This window comes from Haemaphysalis longicornis, unplaced genomic scaffold (assembly GCF_048455015.1).
Source record: "Haemaphysalis longicornis isolate Haplotype H1 unplaced genomic scaffold, Haemaphysalis longicornis Haplotype H1 scaffold_3, whole genome shotgun sequence".
NCBI classification, from domain to species: domain Eukaryota; kingdom Metazoa; phylum Arthropoda; class Arachnida; order Ixodida; family Ixodidae; genus Haemaphysalis; species Haemaphysalis longicornis.
In genome coordinates this window covers 62376959-62400111 of record NW_027526335.1, presented here as the reverse complement: position 1 = coordinate 62400111, position 23153 = coordinate 62376959, and the positions used below count along the sequence as shown (strand labels likewise).

Here is a 23153-nt window from a genome sequence, read left to right as displayed (position 1 = left end):
TGCCTAGCGTTGTTGTGTGCAGGCGTCCCCTAGCGAAATTCCGACAAGCCTGCTGCGAGTCATTGACAATGACCGCTGCATTAGTTTGTACGACGGCGAGGGCGATTGCCACTTCCTCCGCTTGTGTATTATTGTCGCCGGCAAGCGAGAGGCTGCAACGGTGCATGCTTGTTTTCGACGACTACGGTGGAAACCGTTGCGGACCTACCCGGATAAGACGCCGAGTACAAGTTCATTTCCTCATGTAGCCGCTGTAATATAAAAAGCAAATTTATAATGCCTCGGTGTTCTCTGCGTACAGTTTGGCATACCGATGAACATTTTGCAGCTAAATTCTCCGGCAAAGCTGTCGTGGATGGCCGACTGAAGCATTCTGCGGCGCTGGAATTCGCAGTTGCTGAAGACACGTCGGCGTGCGCGAGCAAAAGACCAAGTTGGGGGCGCCTTTTAAAATTTACCCCCAAAAGAAAACAGACTGTTTTCAAGGGGCGATTACTTATGATAGAAACATGATCAATTTAACAGCAATACGTTGTGGAATATGCGGGGCTCTTGGGGCCGACCTAGCCAGTTCTCCGGCGTAGGCCACCACGCTAGTTCCCGGCGTGTTAACCACGCAGGCCCCCGCACCTATGGCAGTCCAGCGAGGTTCACCGATACGAGAACACAGTGGGACTGTAGTGCCGAAGCACAGCCGTTTATTTGGGAACTCCCAAAGCATGCGAGCACAAAGCTTGACGGCGTTCACGAATCACGCCATTCAGTCGTGATCGCGAGGCAGGCACTCACGGCACGCGACAGCAGTCCCTATTTGAGATATGTGGTCCGCCGCAGCCGCGCTGTTCCGCCGATCCCACCCAGACCAGCTCTCCGATCTCACTTTTTTGTCTTCCGCGCGCACACGATCGTGCAGCCAGCGCGCCTGTGCAGCGCGCGGACCGGTGGTTCCAGCTGATGAACTAGCGCTGCACCGGTCCGGCTTCAGCGCATCGCGTCTCTCCCAGCGCGCACCGGCTTGGGATCGCGCGTCGCGGTTCTCCACGATTCCCACAACGTTTTCAACAGCCACCGGGATGCGTTCACAGATTGAACGCCGCATGACTAGGGAAACGTTATAGTTTCACGCGTAAATAAATGCTTCATGCCTGTAATAATACTTGGTTTCTGCCTTGTTGGTTCATGGTCCGAAAAAAAGTTATTGCGTGGCTAAACGAGAAGAGGCAAAGCAAACTACGCCACATGCGCTGCATTGAACCCAGTGTCATATGTTGTCGGTTCAAGCGAAGCGCTCAAAAAAAAAAAAAAAAAAGCGGTAGAAATTTTGAGAATGGTCTATTCATGAGTAAAAATTCTTGCACCACTTTCCCGTTTCACTGACCCTGTGTTTTCTTGACCGCATAAACGCTTCAACCCAGGCAAAAATATTTATTCTTTTAGATGCGACTGCATCTCATTCACTCGCCTTGTCCCTCCAAACGGCTTCGTTGTCCGTCCACACCCCTTCCCCATTCTCCTTGCCGCGCGAGCTGCGCTCTCCACCGCTCACCCCCTCTCCTCTCTGATAGCGAACACTCTCTCGCGAGGGTATAGTGCCTGGAATATAGTATATTCCAGGCACTATAGCGAGGGGCATAGGATTGGATTCGATTGGCTTGGCTTGGCTTGGCTTGGCTTGGCTTGGATTGTATTTGGATTGGATTAAAGTGGATTGTGTTGGATTGTGTTGCGTCATAGCCGCGCCACGTTGCGTCATAGCCGCGGCAGGGGGTTCACGGCACGTTTCACGCGATGGGAGAATCAACCTAACGGAAACAACAACGGAACCCCCTATGCGTCGCATCTACACAGGGGTTCCCGCGAGGGGAGGTGGGAGTAATTTTTCTTTGTTGAGTTAAGGCCCGTTTGCACTCGCGACGACAGCGAGCGAAAGCGACTCGCATTCTGTCGCTTTGTCGCGTGGCGACAAAAATTGGTCCTGATCATTCGACAAAAAGGATCGGCGAGCGACAAAGTGACGGAATTCCCGTCGCTTTCGCTCGCTTTCGTCGCGAGTGTGAACGGGCCTTTAGTGAATTCGTCAGTGCATTATCACATTTTATTTTTTGTTTTTAGACAAACACATGAACACGCACGATTATGCACAGCTTTTTGATTCCGTTGCTTCATCTTGTTTTCTTGGTCGCACTTAACGTTTCAACCCAAACAGCTATATTTAGTATTTTTTTTCTTCGCTGAAATGATTTAGCTGCATTCGTCAGTTCACGCTCAGTTTTTTGTTTTGTTTTGTTTTAGGCAAACGCAGAAGGCGCGCAATTACGCATAGCTTTTCGATTCCATTACATCATTTTCAATATGTCTTTCTTTATTTTTAAGTCTTTTCTTTTAATTTTCTGCGACAGAAAATGGTTGCCATACTTGGCTATCAATATTCAAATTGGACGACTTTTGTTTCGTTTGGTTATATTTTAGATGCAAAGCATCTCTTGCTCGGGGCTATGTCCGTTGTCCTTCCGGCGTCCGTCCGCACCTCTCCTCCTCTCCTTGCCAGCTGTGAAACGTCACTCTCTCCCCTCCCCCTCTCCCCTCTCCACGCTGGCTGTGATAACGTCACTCTCTTTTCTCCCCAACAGCTGTGCGCGCTCCTCCTCCTCTCCCCTCCTCGCCACTTCAGATAAACCAGGTTCGCGCCGCTGCTCCCTTCAGTTGCTGCTTCGGTCTGCGCCGTCCGATGAGCTGACAATGGACGCCAACGATTCTGGCAGTGACCCGCCGCGGTGGCTCAGTGGCTAAGGCGTTGCGCTGCTGAGCATGAGGTCGCGGGTTCGATTCCCGGCAGCGGCGGTTGCTTTTCTGGTGGAGGCGAAAAGCAAAAAAATTACGCCATCTTCCCACGTGGGAGCCCTGAGGAGATGCAAAGCATCTCGAGTTAGCACGGCTTTGCATCTTTGAGTTTGCACGGCTTTGCATCAGGGTTCCCACGTGGGAAGATGGTGTAATTTTGTTTTGAAAACTTGTCCTTTGTGCGAAACTGTTGTGATTCAGACCGGTTGAAATGAATGTTAATTAATACTAATATATGTACCCAAAACGGATGGAACGAGGCTTACAGGGCCGCAAAAGGCAGAACTGCCCATACCAATGAGGTTTGGAGCCAACCTTGAAGCGTCCCATGCATTTCCGTGGCTGTTAGTGCAGCCAACAACCCAACACATTTGTATAGATGTCGTTTAACTAGACATATCCACTCACAATAATACCTAAACATTAAAAGTGCCGACGCAAACGCGACAAAAACAACGAGATGCTGCGCACTCCAATGCGGCGGCCATTCCAGAAAGGAAAGGAACACGGAGGGGCGGCGCGATCCGTCCAGCTGCCTGGTACCTAAAGCTGTGCAAGAGCCCAAACGTACACAAACAATTTGCAATAGTTTCTTTTCTTGCTGGTGGGCGCATAAAGTGAGAACGAAAAATAAATTGTACGCTGTTGCCTTGTGGGGCCAGCGCGCGCGTCGAACTCTGGTATCTTATGTGCCGCTCGCGTTCATTAAAAATAGCTAAAAACGCCCAATACAACTGCCCTGGGTGTTTTTTGTTTTTTTTCTCGTGTTCATTCGTACCTGCCTAGTCGCGTAGCCAGGGGCGGGGGAGCTGACCCCCTCCCCCGACATTTTTCCGGCCGGCGTTGTAAGGAAGGAAGGAATAGTACAGGAAAGGCAGGGAGGTTAACCAGAATACTGTCCGGTTGGCTACCCTACTCAGGGGGGAGGGGATACGGGAAATGAAAGGGAAATAAAGGACAGCGGTACATATTAAAGGAGAAAATGAGAGAAAGAAAAGTAGAAAAAACACAAGGCGTGACCAGGCAACTATAAAGGCGGTACAAACAACGCACACAACCAGAAAATGCACAAAACTAATACGGTCCACTGATAAAATGGGCGAACTAAGGGCACTGCACTATAGTAATGTCCCTACAATCGTTCAGACAGGCCCGTGTCCTTCAAAAAGAGCAGTAGGGCTTTTATAGCCTTTTCGGCCTGCGTCGAACAGCGCCTATGGCACAAAATTGTCTGCGCCGTAAAGGGGAGGTCGTCGAGTCGGCGAAGTGTGGTGGAGAGCTGTTGCCTCGGGGTTATGAAGCGGTCACAATGGCACACAAGGTGTTCAATCGTCTCGTCGGTGGCGCACGCATCACAAGCAGGGCTGTTGGCCATTCCAATGGTGTAGGAGTAAGCACCGGTGAAGGCAACACCTAGCCACAGGCGACAAAGTAAGGTGACGTCCGAGCGTGGCACGTAATTAGGTAGGTGGCGCTGCAAATCTGGGTCGAGTAGGGTGCCTTGATGCTCGCGCGCTCCGCTGAGGGTGAGGACAGCCGCGTCGTCTGCTACGGCATCCGCCATTACGCCTCCCACCGCAGCTGGGTAGCATGCGCAGCGCGCGACCATTTGCGGTGCACGATACGTTCAGGAACAAGCGCACGTTCGCAAGCTTTTCTATTTTGCGAAGCTTAGCCAGCACGTAGTGCTGTTGTTGCCTAAAGGCTTATCAAAGGAACGAAGTATGCCTTGTAAGCTAATGGCCTGTGCCTGTGTTAGGCATCAGTGGTTGACGTAGACTTCATTGTATTAAAAACGAATCTTCTTCCTTAGGCGGGAAACAACAGACGTTCGCTAAGTCTAAACCTTTACCTATCTTCTTTGTAAAAACGTTGTTCCAAACACGCTACCCATCGTTTAAAGCACTTATACAGGGTGTTTCAGTGAACATTTTCAAAAATTCCTGAGGGTAGGCTTTTCAAGAAAAATAGGAATTCTCTTAAGAAACAAGCTGTCTGGTTCGGCGGACGTCAGCAGTTATGAGAAACATGCGAATTACATAGTTAATTAACTAAAATTGTCTAATGAACTTTTTAATTAGCGGAGTTTGGCGGTTATTGCCAATGGCGAGTTTGTAGCTACGGAGAAGACGATAACCGATCAGTTTTTAAAGCAATGAAAAAGGCACTCTGTAGAGCCCTGCAGCCCGCAAAAATCAAGTATTTTTCCGGCATGAAACCGAAACGCAGAGCACATGGTGCGCCAGAAGTGTAGTGAAAACGCCACATCCGCTGATGACGTGTTGCAGTGACTGTGTCGCCAAATTCAAGAAGGCTCTGGTGATTCCCCACGCTAGGGAATCAGCTTATATCAACGCCATCGCCTCCTGTATTTTTTCAATGATCAACGATCACCTTATACCACGGCTAGCGTTATCTTTTCTTTCGTTGGTAGGCGCAAGAAAAAAGCTAGCCATATCGCCCACTGCGCGGTCACCCGTTTCAGGAGCGTTAGTGGGCGTTGGCGACAGTTTTGTTTTTCTTTTTTCATTGTCTTGTCCACATCTGACGTGGCTACCAGTCGTTCAACATGTGAAACGTCACCATTCGTTCATTTTTTTTTTCGTCAGGTTTATCTGCTGTTCGTTCGTAATCGCTGCGTGTTAGAAAGCGCATCAGACAAAGGAAAGGTTTGTTTGCTGGGTGAGGAAGGCTTTCGCGGCTGTGGCCGCATGCTGAGGCTTCCTAGCTAGGGAAAATTGCACTTACATTTCGGATTGGCCGCCACATTCATTGAAACACGTCACCATGCGGACGTTGCGTTCGCTCAAGACTTCCAGCGCTCCTCGAACGCCGAGTTTCGTTTTTGAGCGAAAAACAACGGCAGGTTTCCTCGTGCTACAGGGCTTTAAACACCGACTTTTTCGTTGTTTTAAAATATGATGTGAAAACGTCTTCTCCGGGGCTACAAAATCACCATTTACAATAGCCACCAAACTCCGCTAATTAAGAAATTAATTAGTAGAGTTTAGTTACCCACCTAACTAATGTGCACGCCCTTCATACTACCTGGCGTCCGCCGCAGCTAGCAGTCTCCTTCTGAAGAGGGTTTCTTTTTTTTCTCGAAGAGCCTATTTTTAAAAATTTTTGAAAGTGTTCGCTGAAACACCCTGTATACATGCTGCCAGCAGCCGTACATGTACCTCAGCGTAAAAATTTCAGTATTGTGGAGCTAGCTACTGTTTACAAACAATGTTTACAAACAATTTATAATTTTATAGAACTGGCATAATTGCATATTGCACGCAGAAAAAGCGCCCCCTCCCGCCGCACCCCAAGGAATAAGGTGCCGAGCGGCATTAGTGTGTAAATATGCTGGTAAGATGAAATGTGAACTTCTTTATTAGTATTCTTGCGGAAATGATTCAAATATTTAATTTTTTGTGGTATATAAACACCTGTCTTTCCCTTGTTATTATCTGACATTGATACCCATCCCCCGCCTCACCATTTACAGGAGATACTTTACGGGCATATCTGAACACATTACATCCATACTGTCGCTCTACTTTTACGAACCCCCCCCCCCCCCCGAAAATTCCAGTGAACATGTGATTTATTCGTGTACACAAATGCTGCGCCTACAGAAGCAATTTCACTAATAAAACCCTACATGGAGAACTTGCTGAGGACTGTCGCTGACTCGCTGTTATCTTCATGACTGCATTCGGTTTCAGCCTTTCCCAACCATCCCGCAGTTTCATTCATAGTAGTTTGGTTCAAAGTAAGCCTGCAAAGAAAATTACAATTGGATTTCAGCAGACTGGCAACGTAGCGATGAATGTACGTCCTTGTCATGTAACCAAACCTCATTTATGCGCGCTGTATGATCCCCGGCAAAAACGAGCTGCGTGTGTGACAGAGAGAAGTATTTATTCATTGGAGAGGTTAGCTCCAGGGGAAAATTTTAATAATCGGATTTCACGTGCGTTTTCCAGTGAGCCGTTTCAATGAGCGCGACAATGGACCTTGCCTGCTGTTAGGGTAATAGTTTAAACCTTTGAACTGAACATTTATGCGAATAAAAACAATCACTTGACGAAGAATAAGGTTTGTGGGGCGAGGTTTTATAAAGGGCGTTCCTTGCCTGCTGTTAGGGTAATACGTTAAACCTTTGCACTGAATGTTTGCGAATAAAAAAACAATCAGCTGACGAAAGATAAGGTCGTTGGGGCGATACTTTAGCAGGCATTACAAATTTATTTCTATGAAAAGTTTGTAGCCAAGTCGTGATTTCCTACTCGAGCAGAATTTAATTATCGTGTAAGAATGACACAACACTGCGGAATAGGCCTGGGCTTGTTTTTACTTGTCATTTAAAAAGCACTGCTTCACAAGAACAAAGACGGCGGTACCCGGCCCGGCATCGTAACGCTGAACATTTTCCGCAGTAACAGCATAACTTGTGTCCAAACGTTCTCATTTCGGAAGAGGCATGCAAGTTTCGACGAAGTTGTGGAAAGCGTGCACAAATAAATATAAGTTCTGAACTCAGGGTGAAACTTTCCCACGCAGCGAAACTAGTCTGAAAGCCTCGGTAGTACTTTTGAATGTATCAGAATACTCGGGGCCCTTTACGCTGCTCCAAATATTGCCCACACGTGTGCTTTTGTAATCAATAAAAAAAAATAATGGTGCGCTAAATATTTCTGGCAGATGAAATAGCTTCGCGCTCAAAAAAATAAATGTTAACTTACGATACAAATGGATGAGGCTTTGGTGAAATGCCGCTTGTCGCGCTTGATTATCGCTGTCCAAAGAAGCATTCTTTTCGATACCCTGGGCAAGTGCTAGAGTTTTCAGCCATTCATAGAATAATTTTTGCCCTCCGGCCTGCAGCACAAGGACATGGTGATGGAAACGATCGCATAAAACTGGCGGGGAACGAGCACCGAGCGAGCAACAGCATGCGCACCAAGCGCCGGGACCCGGCCGGAGGAGTCAAAATGGCGGCCACGCTGCCGCCAAGGCCGCCGAGGCGGCACCTGCCCTTTCAAAAGCTGACACCACTCTAAGCGGGGGCGCGCGCATCGAGGCACTCTAGGGTCGAGCGAGTAAAGACGAGCGTTAGAGAACTCGGGTGTATTCCACTTAGCGAGAGTGATTTCCCGGGCAATGGACCGCAGCGACCTTGCAGCATCAGTGCGTGATAGAGGGACGCGGGTCAATCTTGCACTTGTGTGGGCGCCATGAGCCGCTCTATCCGCCAGTTCGTTCCCAGTAATGCCGCAGTGGCTTGGGAGCCACTGGAAAACGATATCATGTCTATGTCTGACTAATGTGTCATATAAGCACCGGATTTCAGCCACAAGTTGTTCGTATGGGCCGCGGCGGAGGGCAGATTGGATGCACTGAAGAGCGGACCTCGAGTCGCATAGCACAACCCATTTTTCTGGCGATTCCTGCTGGATGAATAGAAGGGCCTCCCGAATAGCTGCCAATTCAGAAGCGGTTGACGTCGTCGAGTTTGAAAGCTTAAAATAAATTTCGGTCGACTTCTGTGGTATCAAAACAGCGCCGGCAGAACTGGACGTGGTGACCGACCCATCCGTGTAGACATGGACCCGGTCTCTGTATGCCTCATGTAGAAAGAGTAGGGATAGCTGTTGAAGACCGCTAGGTGGAAGGTCCGCTTTCTTTTTTATTCCAGGGATGTTTAAGTGCAGTTGTGGCTGTGACAGGCACCAAAGTGGCGACGAGGGCCGAGAAGGAGGTGTATAGCTCGATGGCAAGCTCCCACTGTGAGCGGCAACCACCTTACAAAAAGATGCCTGCGGTCGTGTTGAAGGCAGGGATGCAAGGTGGTGATGGGGCAACCGGGTGAGTTGCCTAATGTGTGCCCTCAGTGTCTCCACTGTCATGTGGGTTGTGATCGGGTGATCCCTTGCGACGCAAATTGTGGCCACAGTTGAGGCGCAACGCGGGAGACCGAGACATGTACGAAGACCCTGGGCCTGTATGGCCTGAATTGCCTGTAGGTTGGTTTTACATGTGTTGGTTAATACAGGCAGGCTGTAACGCAAAACACCGAGAAACAGGGCATCGTACAGGCGTAACATTGAGTGCACGGAGACACCCCACGTCTTTCCGGCCAGAAACTTGAATAGCTGGACCACTGCAGTTAGCCTTTTTTTCAGGTATGAAACTTGAGGAGTCCATGATAAATCCCGGTCCACGATAACTCCCAGAAAACGGTGACTTTTGACGTAAGGAATATGTTGTCCATTTAAAGAAATCTTATACTGCGACATTTTTTTGCGGGTGAAAGCAACCAGTGCACATTTCTCCGGAGATATTTCCAGCCCTTTTCGACGCAGGAACAAAGACGTTAGCGTTGCGGCTTTCTGAAGTCGGGCCCGAATCTGAGGGCGTGAAATTCCTGATGCCCAAATGCAGATGTCATCAGCATAGATGGAGAGGTGGACGTTGGTTGGTAATGCGGTGGTGAGTCCTATCAACGTGAGGTTAAACAATGTAGGGCTAAGCACACTTCCTTGCGGGACTCCACGAGAAACAAAGTGCTGTGATGTTGGGCCATCTGAAGTCTCAACGAAAAAATATCTTCCTGATAGGAAGCTTTGGATCCATCTAAATGTCCGTCCACCGACTCCTGCATCTTGTAGGCCGCCCAGAACGGCGTCATGTATTACGTTATCGTACGCTCCTTTTATGTCTAGAAACAAAGCGGCTGTGAAACGTTTGAGTGATTTGTTGTGCTGTACCGATGTGACAAGGTCAATTACGTTGTCGATGGATGAACGTCCGCGTCGGAATCCAGCCATAGCATGGGGGTAAATTTTACGGTGCTCAAGGTACCATTCCAAACGACCTAAAACCATCCTTTCCATTAATTTTCCAATGCAGCTTGCAAGGGCTATAGGACGATATGATGCCGGGTCAAGGGGAGACTTGCCTGCTTTAAGAACTGGGACCAGGCGGTTAGCCTTCCAATCCTCAGGGACCAAACCATCTTGCCATGACTGGTTCAGCCGATACAAAAGAGTGTGACGGGCTTCTTGGCCGAGGTGACGCAGGGCGGCGTACGTCACTCCGTCTGGTCCTGGTGAAGATCTACTTCGGCACAGATGTAACGCCGCATCGAGCTCTTCCATTGAAAATGGGACGTCCATGCAGGAGTCGCGTGATACGGGGACGACGCGTATGTCCGCTTGGCTGGTCGAAGCTGGACCATTGGCGATTCTTAGGCAAAAGTCCTCCGCTACGTCGACCTCTCGGCGTTTCTGATGAAGCGCCAAAGCACTGAAAGGCCGACGTTGCTGTGTTGTTGTTCGAAGGCCCCTGACAGTGTTCCAGATGTTAGATAGAGGTTTCCGAGGATCAAGTTTCTCGCAGAACGATTTCCAGCGCTGTGCTTGTACTTGTACGATGCGACGTTGAATTTTTTTCTGTGTACGTCGGGCCTCCCGGAGGTCATGAATAGACTTAGTGCGCCTGTATCTTCGTTCTGCACGACGACGAATAGCTCTGAGATGTTCTAGCACTTCGTCAAATTCTGTAAGCTTGGGATGCACCCGGAAAGAACGCATGGAATCTTGCGCAGTGCTGGTTACGGCACTTTCAAAAGTCGAGGAGAGCCCTTCGCAGCAGAGATCTTCCATGCGAGATTTAAACCTCTTCCAGTCTATTCCTCGAATGGTTTTCCCAGGAATAAAACCATCAAAGCCCTCGATCCTCAGGTATGTTGGAAGGTGGTCACTTCCACGGGTTTCCATGTCTGTGAACCATTGAATACTGTCAATGAGACTTCTCGAGACAAAAGCCAAATCCAGACAGCTACTATACGTCGTACCGCGAAGAAATGTTGGGCTGCCATCATTGACACCGCAAAGCTCATGACGGGACGCCAGTGAAACCAGTTTTCGACCTCTTGGATCATTTCTGTGGCTTCCCCAGAGCATATGATGGGCATTAAAGTCCCCCATAAGGACCCAAGGACCAGGGGTGTCTCTGATGATTTTGTCTAATCTGCTGGAATCGAAGCGACCTGAAGGAGATAAATAAACTCCTATGAGTGTGAACGAGACATTTTTCCTCTTCACTGTGAGGCAAATGTAAAGAGAATTTATTATAACCCACATATCAGGGCGCAGCGACTAGTGATAACAGCGCTGCCCTAAGAACAAAAAATTATCCAATCAGTCTGCATGTAACATGGTCATTATACACACTGCACAGAATTTTTGGCGTGGTCAACAAGTCACTACAAATCAAGTCACACAAACTTCACCAGTGTTCAGAAAAACAGCTCATAAACTAACTCAGCTCAGTACGGCACTAGAGAAACGCTCAGGACGTTACTCCTGACCACTATAAAGCGCGTAGACCAACGCAAAAGGAAGGCTTCTTCCCCTAGAGCTGCCAACTCATGCTCCAAATGACTCATCAGAATCCACCGGACACGCCACAGCAGTGGGAACATTGCCCGCTGCGGCCGGGCTCGAAGACATGCAGCACCACGATTTTTCCACAGAACAAAAGCACCAGCGCACATCAGAAAGTTGACCAACACATCATTTGAACGAGTGTTCATTCGAAGTGTGAGTCCGAACATCCTGCTTAATACAGTCCAGAACGTTGCCGCTACACGACAGTGAAACAAGGCATGTTCTGATGTTTCAGTGTGGCCGCAGTGCGGACACCGTGCGGAACGCACAACGCCGAATCTCGCCAGACGGTCACACGTCGGGAGAACTTCCCAGCCACGTAACCATCCAAAATCCCGAACATCAGCCGGAAGTGCCGCCGAAGTCAGCTGATGCCACCGGACACCGCGTGACCTTCCTATCTGTTGGTTGTCTAATTGGGTTATTGCCAATTTTTCGCATACTATCACTTGCCGTACTTTCCCTAAAACTTAGGCTTGGCAAGGATGACTGGAGATTTCGCAATGTTTTTATAACGTACGAGTAAAATGGCGGCGGCTGCTCAGCTGAAGGACCGGCGATGTGCGTGTCATAAAATAATGACCGGGAAGTTCCCAGAAAGTACTGGAGCAGCGCCTTTCCTGGGTACTCGTCTGAGTCAACAAGGTCGATCACTGCCCGTACCGCCAGCACGCTGCTCATGGTTTGCAAACAAGGCAGACTAAAACCACCCATTGACTTGGGCAGCCTCAGCAGCGCTCGTGACACTGCTTCTGTTTTGCCCGCCCAGAAGAACGATCCAAACTTCGTTGCGAACTGTCGGGTGAAATGGCGCGGCGGTTTTGCTACGCGTGCTACATAAAAAAGCGCCGCCGAGACGGACGACTTAATTATGTAGCTTCGCTCTGCAAGGGAAAGCCTGAACTTTCCTGCAACTGCAAGACGTTGCTCCGCAGTCTCAAGGAGGCGCTTCCACGTAGTACGCGCCACTTCACCCGAGGCATGAAAAACCACACCTAGTACTCGAACACCCGTCACCCATTCTACGTCGCCCGCCAAGCCAGACGCAAATGTGCCGAAGCGCACCGCCATACTTTTTCCCTGTTCAGTCGAGCTCCAGACATGTCGCTCACCGTACTCCTGAAATAGCCGCATAAACGCTCGGTAGCTGTCCTCGTCCCGAATGAACAGGGACACGTCGTCCGCATACGCGGACACTTTAACTTGGCCTATGCCTGGCAATGGAAAGCCGCGGATGGCAGTGCTTGCATCAACACGGCGCAGCAGTGGGTCGAGACAAATGACAAAAAGCAAAGGTGACAAAGGGCAGCCCTGCCTTATCCCACGGGTGACAGAGAACGGACTACTTAAAAGCCCGTTGACAAGCATTCGAACTCTGACGTCCGAGTACAACAGCTCGAGCATAGCGACAAAGTCCGGCGGAAAGCCGTATTGGCGCAAAACTCCCAGCAAGTATCGGTGCTCCACTCTGTCAAAAGCTTTCGCTTGATCGAGAGAGATGAAGCACCCGCGCTAATCTTTGTCGCGTAACTGAACAAATCGCGCGTCAATGCCAGGGACGAGAAAATTGTGCGACCTGGTACGCTGCACGTTTGCGCTTGGCTTATGATATCGGGCAAAACGGTACTGGTGCGCCTGGCCAAAATGGATGCTACAATCTTGTAGTCAGTGTTCAGTAGAGTAATTGGTCGATACGCCTGGGGCTGCGTAGGATCCCCGCCTGGTTTTGCGATCAAGATGACACGGCCTTCACGGAAGGAGTCAGGTCGCACTCCGCGCTGAAGAAAGCCGTTCACCATGTCGAGTAGTGCACCCCGAATTGCCGGAAAAAACTTCTTGTAAAATCCAGCAGGGATACCGTCAGGCCCAGGCGCCGACGCACCGTTCAATCTTTTAACACACTGACTCAACTCGTCGGCATCCACAGGAGCACACAGCAACTCAACCAGGTGATCTGGCACGCATGGCAGCACCCCACAAAATGCGCTGAGCTTGTCCTCGAATTCCTCTGCATCCCAAGACACGCTCTCGGACGAGAAAAGGGTGGCAAAATGTCCCACGAATACCTCGGCTATGTCTTCAACCCTCGTGCTAACCGAACCATCGGCGAGTGTAACTTGTGGAACAGCGGCTAACCCAACCTCGTCAAGCGAGCCCGCTCGAATATGCCGGAGTACGGAGGGGTCCGATACAGGCCTGCCCAAGGTCTGCGCACGGCTCGCCGCTTGTGATGACTGCCGTAAGAGGGACTCGTAGCGTATTTTCAGCAGGTTGACATAGTCCCGCATCGCGAAGGTTAAGGTGCCCCCTCTCTGCACGATGCGAAGTCTCCTCAACGTGTCGTTAAGCGCGGCCGTGATACGCACCTTACGCGCACGACCCTCCTTAACTAAAAGCACGCGCCAGTGGTCCTTTAACTCATCCCAAGGGAGAGAACTGTACTCGCACAGAGCAGCCAACGAAGCCGTTAGCGCTGCAGAACTGTCCCTGTCGGTTAGCAGACGCTCGTCCATCCGCCACATCTGGTGGCAGGGCGTGCAGTTGCCAAGGTTAAGCGTTGCTAACACAGGCCGGTGATCGGAAACGCGACGAACTCCAGCCGGGAAGGAGAGGACGTCACAGCATTCCACGTAGCAGCTCAGCTCGGGTGGAAAATAGAACTTATCTAGCCGACTACCAGATTGTCCTCTTTCCCAAGTAGCGACAAACCTGTCGCCGTGAAGCTGCACCCACGCGTCGGAAAGATGGAATTGACCGATCAGGTCCTTCAACGCCCGGGCACCACTATAAGGCCGACCTTGCCCACGTCCCCGCACATCACGCCAAGGGTCGGTCACACAATTGAAATCGCCCACCAAGAATGTTGGGTAAGGTTCGAGCACGAACGCGTCCAGGGATGCAAAAAAAGAGGACGAGTCAGAGTGCTGCGCAGGTGCATACACTACAACAGCTCGCACGCGACGTGCGAGCAAGAAAAAATCAACGGCAAGAACGCGCCCTCCTATCCCGAAGGTACAATGAGCCTTGCGGCGCAAGCTCTCGCGCAGAAAGACGACGCCTACGCCCGAAGACATCCTGTCTGACAGGGTGAAAAAGGCTTGCACGCGAAAGCGCTCGCGAAACAAAAGAACGTCGCGTGGAGTACGAAAGTTGCACTCCTGCAAAAAGAGAAGGTCAACGTGTTGCGCCCGAGCATAGTGCATCACCTCCCTCTGTTTGTCCAAGTCCCGAAAGCCCTGAACATTCAAAGTAAGAAAACGCACCAGCATAAAGGTGATAAGGGCACAACCCACATTAACCTTCCCATCTTCAAAACTCACTGTCGTCGGAAGGCACGTCGACTTCGACGCACAGTTTCTTGTTATCGTCGGCATCATCGGTGTCCGCTGAGGACGACGGCAACGTCCGCTTGGACGCATCTAGGCGGTCCGGTGGAGAGGGTCGGGGAGGAAGCAAGTCGTGCACCTGGTTGATCGGGTTGACGAGGCGAGGGTCGGTCACAACGAGGGATGGGCCAGCAGTACGAGGCTCGTCAGTGCCGCCCGCATCACCTGTGGCCATCGAGGAAGACAGACTTTGCTTGGTGGACGCTGCGAGCCGCTCCAGGAGAGATGGGGAACCTTGCAGATCGGCGACCTGGCTGACAGGGTTGACCAGATGAGGGTCCGTGACCTTCGGTGTAGGCGCGCCACTGGAAGTGGACGTACTGTTGCCAGCTACAGGCGATTTAGAGGTGTGGTTGGAACGGCTCACCACTGCTTTGCCGCTCGTGCCGGGCTTGCTGCGTTCCTTCCGGCGGCTGCGCGAGCCGCTCGAGGAACCAGGGAGAGCGATGTTGTTTTCCTTTGCACGCCCTGGCTCGCGCTGAGGCTGCTCCGCGAGGTCACTGCACTCGGCAGAGCTGGAGCTCGTGAAGTGGGAGGCATCGGTCGAAGACGATGAAGTGTCTTCTTCCGCAGGTGGAATCTCGTCCTCCGAAGGCAAAATTCTTTCTTCTGCTCCATTATTTTGCCTTGATTGATTGTAATGAAAACATAACTCTTCTTGGCCAATCCCCCTAAGTGGGTATGCGCCATTTTTCGGGCCACCACCACCACCACCACCTCCGAAGGCGACAGGCAGCTCTCGTGTTCCATTTCTTGGCTATCGCTTGTCGATTCACCAATCGTCGAGTTGACGCCCAGAGCAGTACCTTCGCTTGAAGCCTCGGCAGGCTGGCTCAAGGAGGCCCGGGGTAGCTCGGGAAAGTCGCTCGTACTCTCGAGAGCCTGCTGACTGGAAGGTGCGGGAGGCAACTCAGCGAGATTGCTCGCAGCGTCCGCATAGGAGCGGGGCCGCAGGCAGTCGGCGGTGGCATGGTTGCCCTTGCAGCGGCGACACTGCGCATTGCAGTCGACGTCATCGTGGCCGTACTCCGAGCAGCGGCCGCACCAGGGGGTCTTGCCGGCGCTAACTTGGTGGTCGGTCTGGCCGCAGCGGGCGCATACCCTCCGCACACCTTTGTACTCAAACTGGGCCTTGAACCCTCGAATCTTCATGAAGTTAGGGACGGCCTTGGCCATCTCCATCTTCACGAGTCGCATGCCGGTCTTGATATGCTAAAGGCTCCTCCACGCCGGCTGGCTGACGTTGAGGACCTTCCCATATGGTCTCAGAGCTGCCGCAAGCTCCGCGTTACTCACAACGGGGTTCAGGCGGTACACTGTCATGTAGACGACCTGCGGGCCCATGCAGGCCACAGGACACGAAACGCCGTTCACAACTACGGCTCCTTTCTCGGTGAGCTTGCGAGCAGCAGCAGCCGTAGCCCCCACCGCGCAGAACTTGAACCCACCCTGGTGCATCAGGGTGTCCAGGCCATAACGACCTACGATTTCCTCGAGGGCATTCACCAGGTCATCCACGGTGACGTCCTTCGGGGCCGTAAAGTAGAAAACATGTGCCTTGGGTGGCGGCTGAACGACCTCCCAAGAAGACATGATGACGTGTCCTTGTCCAATATGGTGGTCCAGCGGTCAGTAGGGAGACGGCGTCCAGGAGGAAGGGGCTACCCCAACGTAAAACGTAGGGCCGCCCCGCTGCAGTCACGTAGAAACCAAGAGAACCGCTCACTGATGACGTGTCCTTACGGAGCACAGAGCCCCATGGCGGTCTGCACGAATCCTATCACGAAAGATGACTTGATGACTAGGCGCTTATATTTACGGGGCGAGCCCGTCCGGATCAGCGCAACTCCGACACCAGGCAAATGTATTGGTTGCTGTCATGAGGTTCCACAGAATGGAGGTTATATGTTAGTTCCCGTCGGACGAACGCCAGAACTTTACTAGAAGCATCACTAGCTGGTGACGCAAATGCTTCATATCCAGAGAGCCTGAACGCGTCCGTGGCGTTGGGTTCGCAAATGACGATGATGGGGAAATTGTTTATAAACACAAACTGTTTAAAGTCCGAAAAACGGGGCTTGAGGCCTCTTGCATTCCATTGGAGTATGGTGGCGCGTTTGACTTCATCCCGAAAGGATCTTGAATTAGAGGCCATGATGCTCCGAAGGGGCATTAAACTGTGGTAGGAGCGTCGCAGTAAACCCCAAAATGACAGTGCTGCCTGTTATGCCTGGTACGTCGTCTGTGAACAAAAACGCATATCCTTCGATCGTGCCACTTTTCTTGTTCTTCGCTTTTCATATCGTTTTTTTGTCTTCCTATTTTATTCATCGCCCTTCTCTTTTCTCTGCCTGATGTATTTCCACGGGTAAGGTAGTTGATTCAACGCATTAATTAGCAATGATGTCCAATCTTGGAACATATATATGATTCGTTTTCCTTTGCCTTTTGTCTCCGTTACTGTGACTAAGAGTGCTGATTTATGCACTTTCATTCATACGGGGTCGCTGTAGTGCCAAGCCTGTTTAACACGTCGACATGCTCAGCACCGTCAGACCATGGTCAGACTCAGTGCCAGGCAAGCGACGTCATGCACACGCGGACGCAGTCTTTTCTGCTTAGTACTGCAGCACAATCCTTCTATGTGAGAAGCATTGAAGGACTCTGGTACCAGCTAGACCCACTAATTTTGCTACGCTCATTTAGTGGCTCTGGAACCAGCACCGAAAGGTGGGCGCACCAGTTGCGTTTTTGAGGACTGATTGTGGGTTTTCATTGGGAAGGGGCTGGCGCGAACGCCTAGCCCCACTACCAAAAATTGCATGCCCCATCTACCCCAGTTTGGGGAAGTGGCAAGCTTCAGCCGACCGCAGTGCAATGGTCGGCCTCCACTTGGGGCGCCGACCATCATGACCACCGAACAGCCCAGCACCAGGTAAGTATGCCTGTTCAGCGCGCCGCAGGCGGACCGGACTTGCCATGTGCACTTACGAAGCGCCGGTGGCGTCTGCAAGAAAAGGTAAAAATGCTCATAAAAGACGCATGAACAGTAAAAAAGAACGCAAACGGACGATGTAATTTAAGGGCGCGCAAGTATCTGCTAGTCAACTCATGCAGTAGATTTAGTCTTTGCGGCATGGGCTTTAAGTGATTTACCAACATTACGGCCCGTTTTTACGTTTAGTCACTGAAACGATGGCAGCGCCACACGTACGTTGGGGTCATTCGGACATTCAGGAGGAATAAACTTTTTTTTTTTTTTTACTTTAGGGCAGGCGGGTGGCCGCTGACCTTAGTTCAGGCAGCCGCGTGCTTCCAGTGCTCGGGTGGCCAGCGGGATTCCAAGCTGGTCAGCGCGCATTCCCACTGCTCGGGAGTAGATGGAGGGGGGATGTTGGCGTGGGCAGAAAAATATGAGGGGGTGGGCGGTTAGTGGCTGGAGTGCGGCAGTCATGGCCGTTGCAGGTGAAGCGGCTGGGGGAGATGTGAGACAGGATGGTGCCGTCGTAGTATGTATTAGTTTGGAGACGTCGCCTAATGCGGTATTCTTGGTTGGTGAGTGGAGGGTGTGGAGGAGGGTATTCTCGGCGGGTGTGTCAGTAGTGCGACCAGATACCCGAATCGATGGGTGGTAATCGGTGTAGTCTGTCTGTCGTGGGCGTGGTGGCGTCCGGTCCGGACCCTTCGGAAGTGCCCGGCAGTGGAGTTCGCGGGCTGCAGTGGGAGCTGCGTCGTTCCCGGCGAGGGAAACGATGACGATGTTAGGAAGGGATGTTAGGGATTGTAGAAGCTTGAGGGCAGGTAGGGGAATTCTTTCTAGGAGGTACCTTCGACAGACTTGCTTTGAGCCGGTGATAATCGCGAGATAGCCGGAGATGGTTGTATGCGGTGCGAGGGCCGTAGCTTCCGCTGTAGATGGAGATAGGTGGCGGTATGTGGCGGCAGTGTAGATGGTGCCGTTGGTGTCGGTGACCTCTAGAATTGTATGGAAAGGTGAGTACGCGATGTCGGTGTAGCGGGTGTCATTGGCCAATATTTTGCCGTTAACTCTTCCTGACCTTCTTTGAATTTTTCTGGGCATGAGGATATCGTTCGTTCAGTGCTCAATCAGTCTGGTATGACAAACGAATGCCGCAATTTATTATTATTATTATTATTATTATTATTATTATTATTATTATTATTATTATTATTCTTTATTCGGAAGGTGAGACTCAAGGTCTAGTCAGGGATGGGGAAGGCGGTAAAGAAGGTGAGAGCGTCTACATTCTCTTGTGTATCCCTGTGGTACAAGCGAAAGTCCACAGGGACATAACAGTCTCTCTTGGGTGAGCCCGGCCCAGAGGAGGCGATGCCCACTTCTGGAGGGTCTTGATGTACGGCGGAAGATGGGCTCTTCTCTCTGCCGCGAGCCCCGAGCACTCCCACAGCATGTGCTGCATTGTGGGCCTTGTTGGCGCGTGACACGAGGAGCAGGTCACGATGGTAGTCTCCCTGGATTCTCGAGGGGTTCTCTCAGGTGTCGTGAGCGTCGGGGAACGTATGCCCGCCATTTTGCGAGCACGTCCTCCATAAGAGCAGCACCTGCTCTTATTTTGTCTAGCAGGATTTGGGCCCCCCTGGGAAGTCCTCCTGGCAGTGGTCGTGGGTCATGGGGCGTAGCGGCACGGAGCTTCGCCCTGCACTCTTGCTTGGCAGCGGCTCTGTCGTCCGCAGGGCCTGGGTCGTGCCGTGCTGGGGGAACAGGGTGTAATGGGTCGGAGCGGATACTTGCTTCCTCGCTCGCCCACGCGTGGGCGGCCTCGTTCCCGACGCCACCCGCGTGTCCACCCCAGTCCACCCAGTCCACCCGCACGGTAATGGATTTCGTTGTGCGAAGTCTCTTCGCAATCGTCTTGATGAGGTGGCTTGTGGATCCGATGACTGGGGTGCCACCGAGTCTTGCCACCGCCTCTCTGCTGTCAGTATATATGGTAAATTGCCGGCCCCGGTGCTCCTCCACCTGGCAGCGCTCTTCGATGTGGTCCGCCGCCAGTAGTACCGCCTCCAGCTCGCATCGCACTGTGCTGGGCGTGGTGTCAAACTGAAACGTCCGCCTCGCCCGCACTGGCCCACCTACACAAGCAACGGTAACGCGGTTGGTGGTCGCATCGACGGCGGCGTCCACGAATATGGCACCTTCTTGCAGGTCGGCTCGCGCAGCGGCGGCAGCGCGCTCCTCTATGTGGTGGTCCTTCCTGCAGACCCCTGACATAGGTTTGGGGGTGCGGATAAGCTCGTCCTCCCAAGGGGGGATTGGATTCGGTGGTGGCAAAATCGGCGAATCGTCGCTCGCCGTGTCGTTGATGAGACGCTGGATGTATGCCCCGGCATTGGTGGTAGCTCGTCTCTTTGTGTGCCCTTCGTACCGCTCCTCTATGATGTCGCGTAGCGGAGGAAGCCTCGCAAATCGGTAGAGCTCCTCGGTTCTGGTGTGCCTGGGTAGACACGTGATAGCTCGCAGGCACTCGCGGTGCAGCGTTTCTAGTAGCGCGTGTTGCGCTTGGGTGAGCTCGAAGCAAACCGCCCCGTAGTATGCCTTCGATGTAAGCACCGCCTGGGTCAGCGTCCGTATAGCCTGCGTCCCCGCACCGCCGAAGCGGTTGCCCATCCGTCGGATGATATGGAGCTGTTGCCGCCACGTAACCTTCAGCTGTCGGACCCACTCGTCGGCTCCACCCTGTTCGTGCAATGGGACCCCTAGGATCCGGATCCAACGGGAAGCAGCCGCTCGATGCGGCGACCGCCTAGATGTCGATGGCCTCCCTAGTCTGCTCCGCACCACCTAGAACGATGTACTGGGTCTTCTCTGAAGAGGCGCACATGCCTGTAGCCGTGAGCCCCCGTTCAATGGCGTCTAGTCCACGCTGCACCGCCGCTGCGGCGCCTTGACGTCGGTCGAGCCATCATTCCATATTGTAATATCGTCCGCGTATACTGTGTGCTTCAAGTGGTCGATTGTCTCGAGCTCACCAGCGATGTCGCGCATCACAAGATTAAATAGCATAGGAGACAGGATCGCCCCCTGTGGCACCCCGACTACATTGTTGAAGGTCTGTGGTTGGTGGCTGTCGGTGTTAATCTCGAATGTCCGGTCTTTTAGGAATCCTTTCACAAAATTGATGACGTGTGGGCCAGCTCCACACTGGCGAAGTACTTCCACGATCCGGGTATGGTTGACCGTGTCAAAGGCCTTCTTCAGGTCTACGGCTACAACGATGGCTGAAGTCTTGGTGAGTCCACGACGGCGCCCCACCGTGCGGCGGAGCATTCGGAGGCTATCGTGCGTACAGAGCCCTGGTCGAAACCCGGTCTGCGTGGGCCGCAAGTATCCTGTGTGGTGCTCTACTATGTAGGTCAACCGCGCCAGCACCATGCGCTCTAACAGCTTACATAGTGTGGACGTAAGCGAAATGGGTCGGAGGTTCTGCACTCTGTCAGGTCTCTTCCCGGGTTTACGATGGAATGGCGCCACTCTGCGGGCAGTTCTCCGGACTGCCACACAGTGTTCAACTCCTTTAAAAACAGGCTACAGACTACAGACTCTCTCAAGCGCACCAGCGCACCTCCGCCCTCTCCCCCCCCCACACACACACACGCGCACGCGCACACGCACACCGGTGTACGCTGCCTGGATCCACAAAGTTCTGTTACTTCTACATTCTAAAATGTTTTCTCTGTCACATGGAGGAATTCTCGCACAATCGTCAGCATTATTCACAGCCTGTAGTTTTTTCAGATAAGACCTGCGCTACACTTAACGTGAGTGCATAGGTTTGATGTAGGCTGCGCAGAATGAGCTCGATTGGCCTTACACTGGAAGCTGCAGTGTACGGGCGTAGAAAGCTGATAAGAAGAAAAAAACTGTTTATACGGCATTTTGAAGAACAACTAAACGAAAAAATACATTCACAGGCCTCTATCATTTTATTGTGGATGTCACACTCATCATACTGAAAACGTTGAAATCAAGCGAGTAATCACATGAAACTATCGCCGCATATATAATGCCTGCACAATGTGCCCGTGCATGCGGTATACGTCCCGTATCACGGGTGCAGATTTGCACCACCATCGGTATGCGAATTTTTGCAGTTTACAACTTCTGCTGGCTCTACAATGCAATATAACTTGGTTCAATTTGAGAGAACCCGCCGCGGTGGCTGAGTGGCTAAGGCGTTGCGCTGCTGAGCACGAGGTAGCGGGTTCGATTCCCGGCCGCCGCGGCCACTTTTATGATGGAGGCGAAAAGCAAAGACGCCGGTGTGTACGAGATTTCGGCGCACGTTAAAGATCCCCAGGTGGTCAAAATTAATCCGGAGCCCTCCACTACAGCGCGCCTCATCGCCTGCGTTGCGTCGGTGCGTTAAACCCTACAATGAATCAATCAAATTCTATTTGAAAGAACTGGCCTTTGGCCACTCACTCAGCTTCATTCCAGCCACAGAAGGCGTTTTTCAACCGAAGCAATGCAACAAATATTAAAATTTTTCAAATTTCGCGTCGAAGAAGCGTAATATAAGCAGGAGTGATAGGCCAGCGCTAAAAACGCCGTTATCAGTGTGTTAAGTGCTCGTTAGAATTCAAATGATGGGATCAAGTAGAACGAGAGGCCCCCGTATACAATCGCGCAATCATGTTTCTTGGCGGAGGCTTAGGTCGTTGGCCGTCAATCGCACCAGCAAGATCCTGCGATGTCAGAGAAATCGCCGGAAATTGCCCCTGCTTCATATCTTTTATTTAATACATCGATTAATCTTTCAAAGTTTGAGATAAAATGTGTATCATTGCTCTCGGTACAATGCAGCCTTTTTAATGAACCAGGAGTGTATTTTGTATTCATATAAACTACAGCGCTTTTTCTTCTTTGGAAACCTTAGCCCCCCCCCTCCCGAAAAAAATCCTGGCTACGCGCCTGTACCTGCTGTAATGCTAGGATGTCGTCTCAATTGCGTGAGCGCGAACCATTTTCAACTTCAGCGCTCCTCGAATTTTTGTTCACAAACATATATGCCGCTTGTCTTTTCCTCCATGCATGGTCTGTATTTGTTTTGTGACATCTCAGAGCTATGCGTGCGTTCCTCGTGACGTTTTTGATGTCACTGTGCAAGTGATAATTGATTGATTGTGGGGTTTAACGCGCCGACGCAACGCAGGCGATGAGGCGCGCCGTAGTGGAGGGCTCCGGATTAATTTTGACCACCTGGGGATCTTTATCGTGCGCCGAAATCTCGTACACACGGGCGTTTTTGCTTTTCGCCTCCATCAGAAAAGCGGCCGCCGCGGCCGGGAATCGAACCCGCGACCTTATGCTCAGCTGCGCAACGCCTTAGCCACTGAGCCACCGCGGCGGGTCGCAAGTGATAATGTGCATAACCTCATCGTCTCTTTTACCCGCCGAGGTGGCTCAGCGGCTAAGGCGTTGCGCTGCTGAGCACGAGGT

At 51.7% G+C, this 23153-nt stretch overlaps 1 protein-coding gene and 1 non-coding gene across 2 annotated transcripts in view; both read right to left on the bottom strand.

The window, feature by feature from the left end:
• The window catches only part of LOC144174532 (uncharacterized), a 598699-nt gene that overhangs the window by 530282 nt on the left and 45264 nt on the right, over positions 1-23153 (bottom strand). The gene's annotated exons all lie outside the window — the stretch shown is intronic.
• Positions 17452-17614, bottom strand: LOC144176105 (U1 spliceosomal RNA). The gene has a single exon (XR_013323787.1). It is a non-coding gene; the product is annotated as a U1 spliceosomal RNA (small nuclear RNA).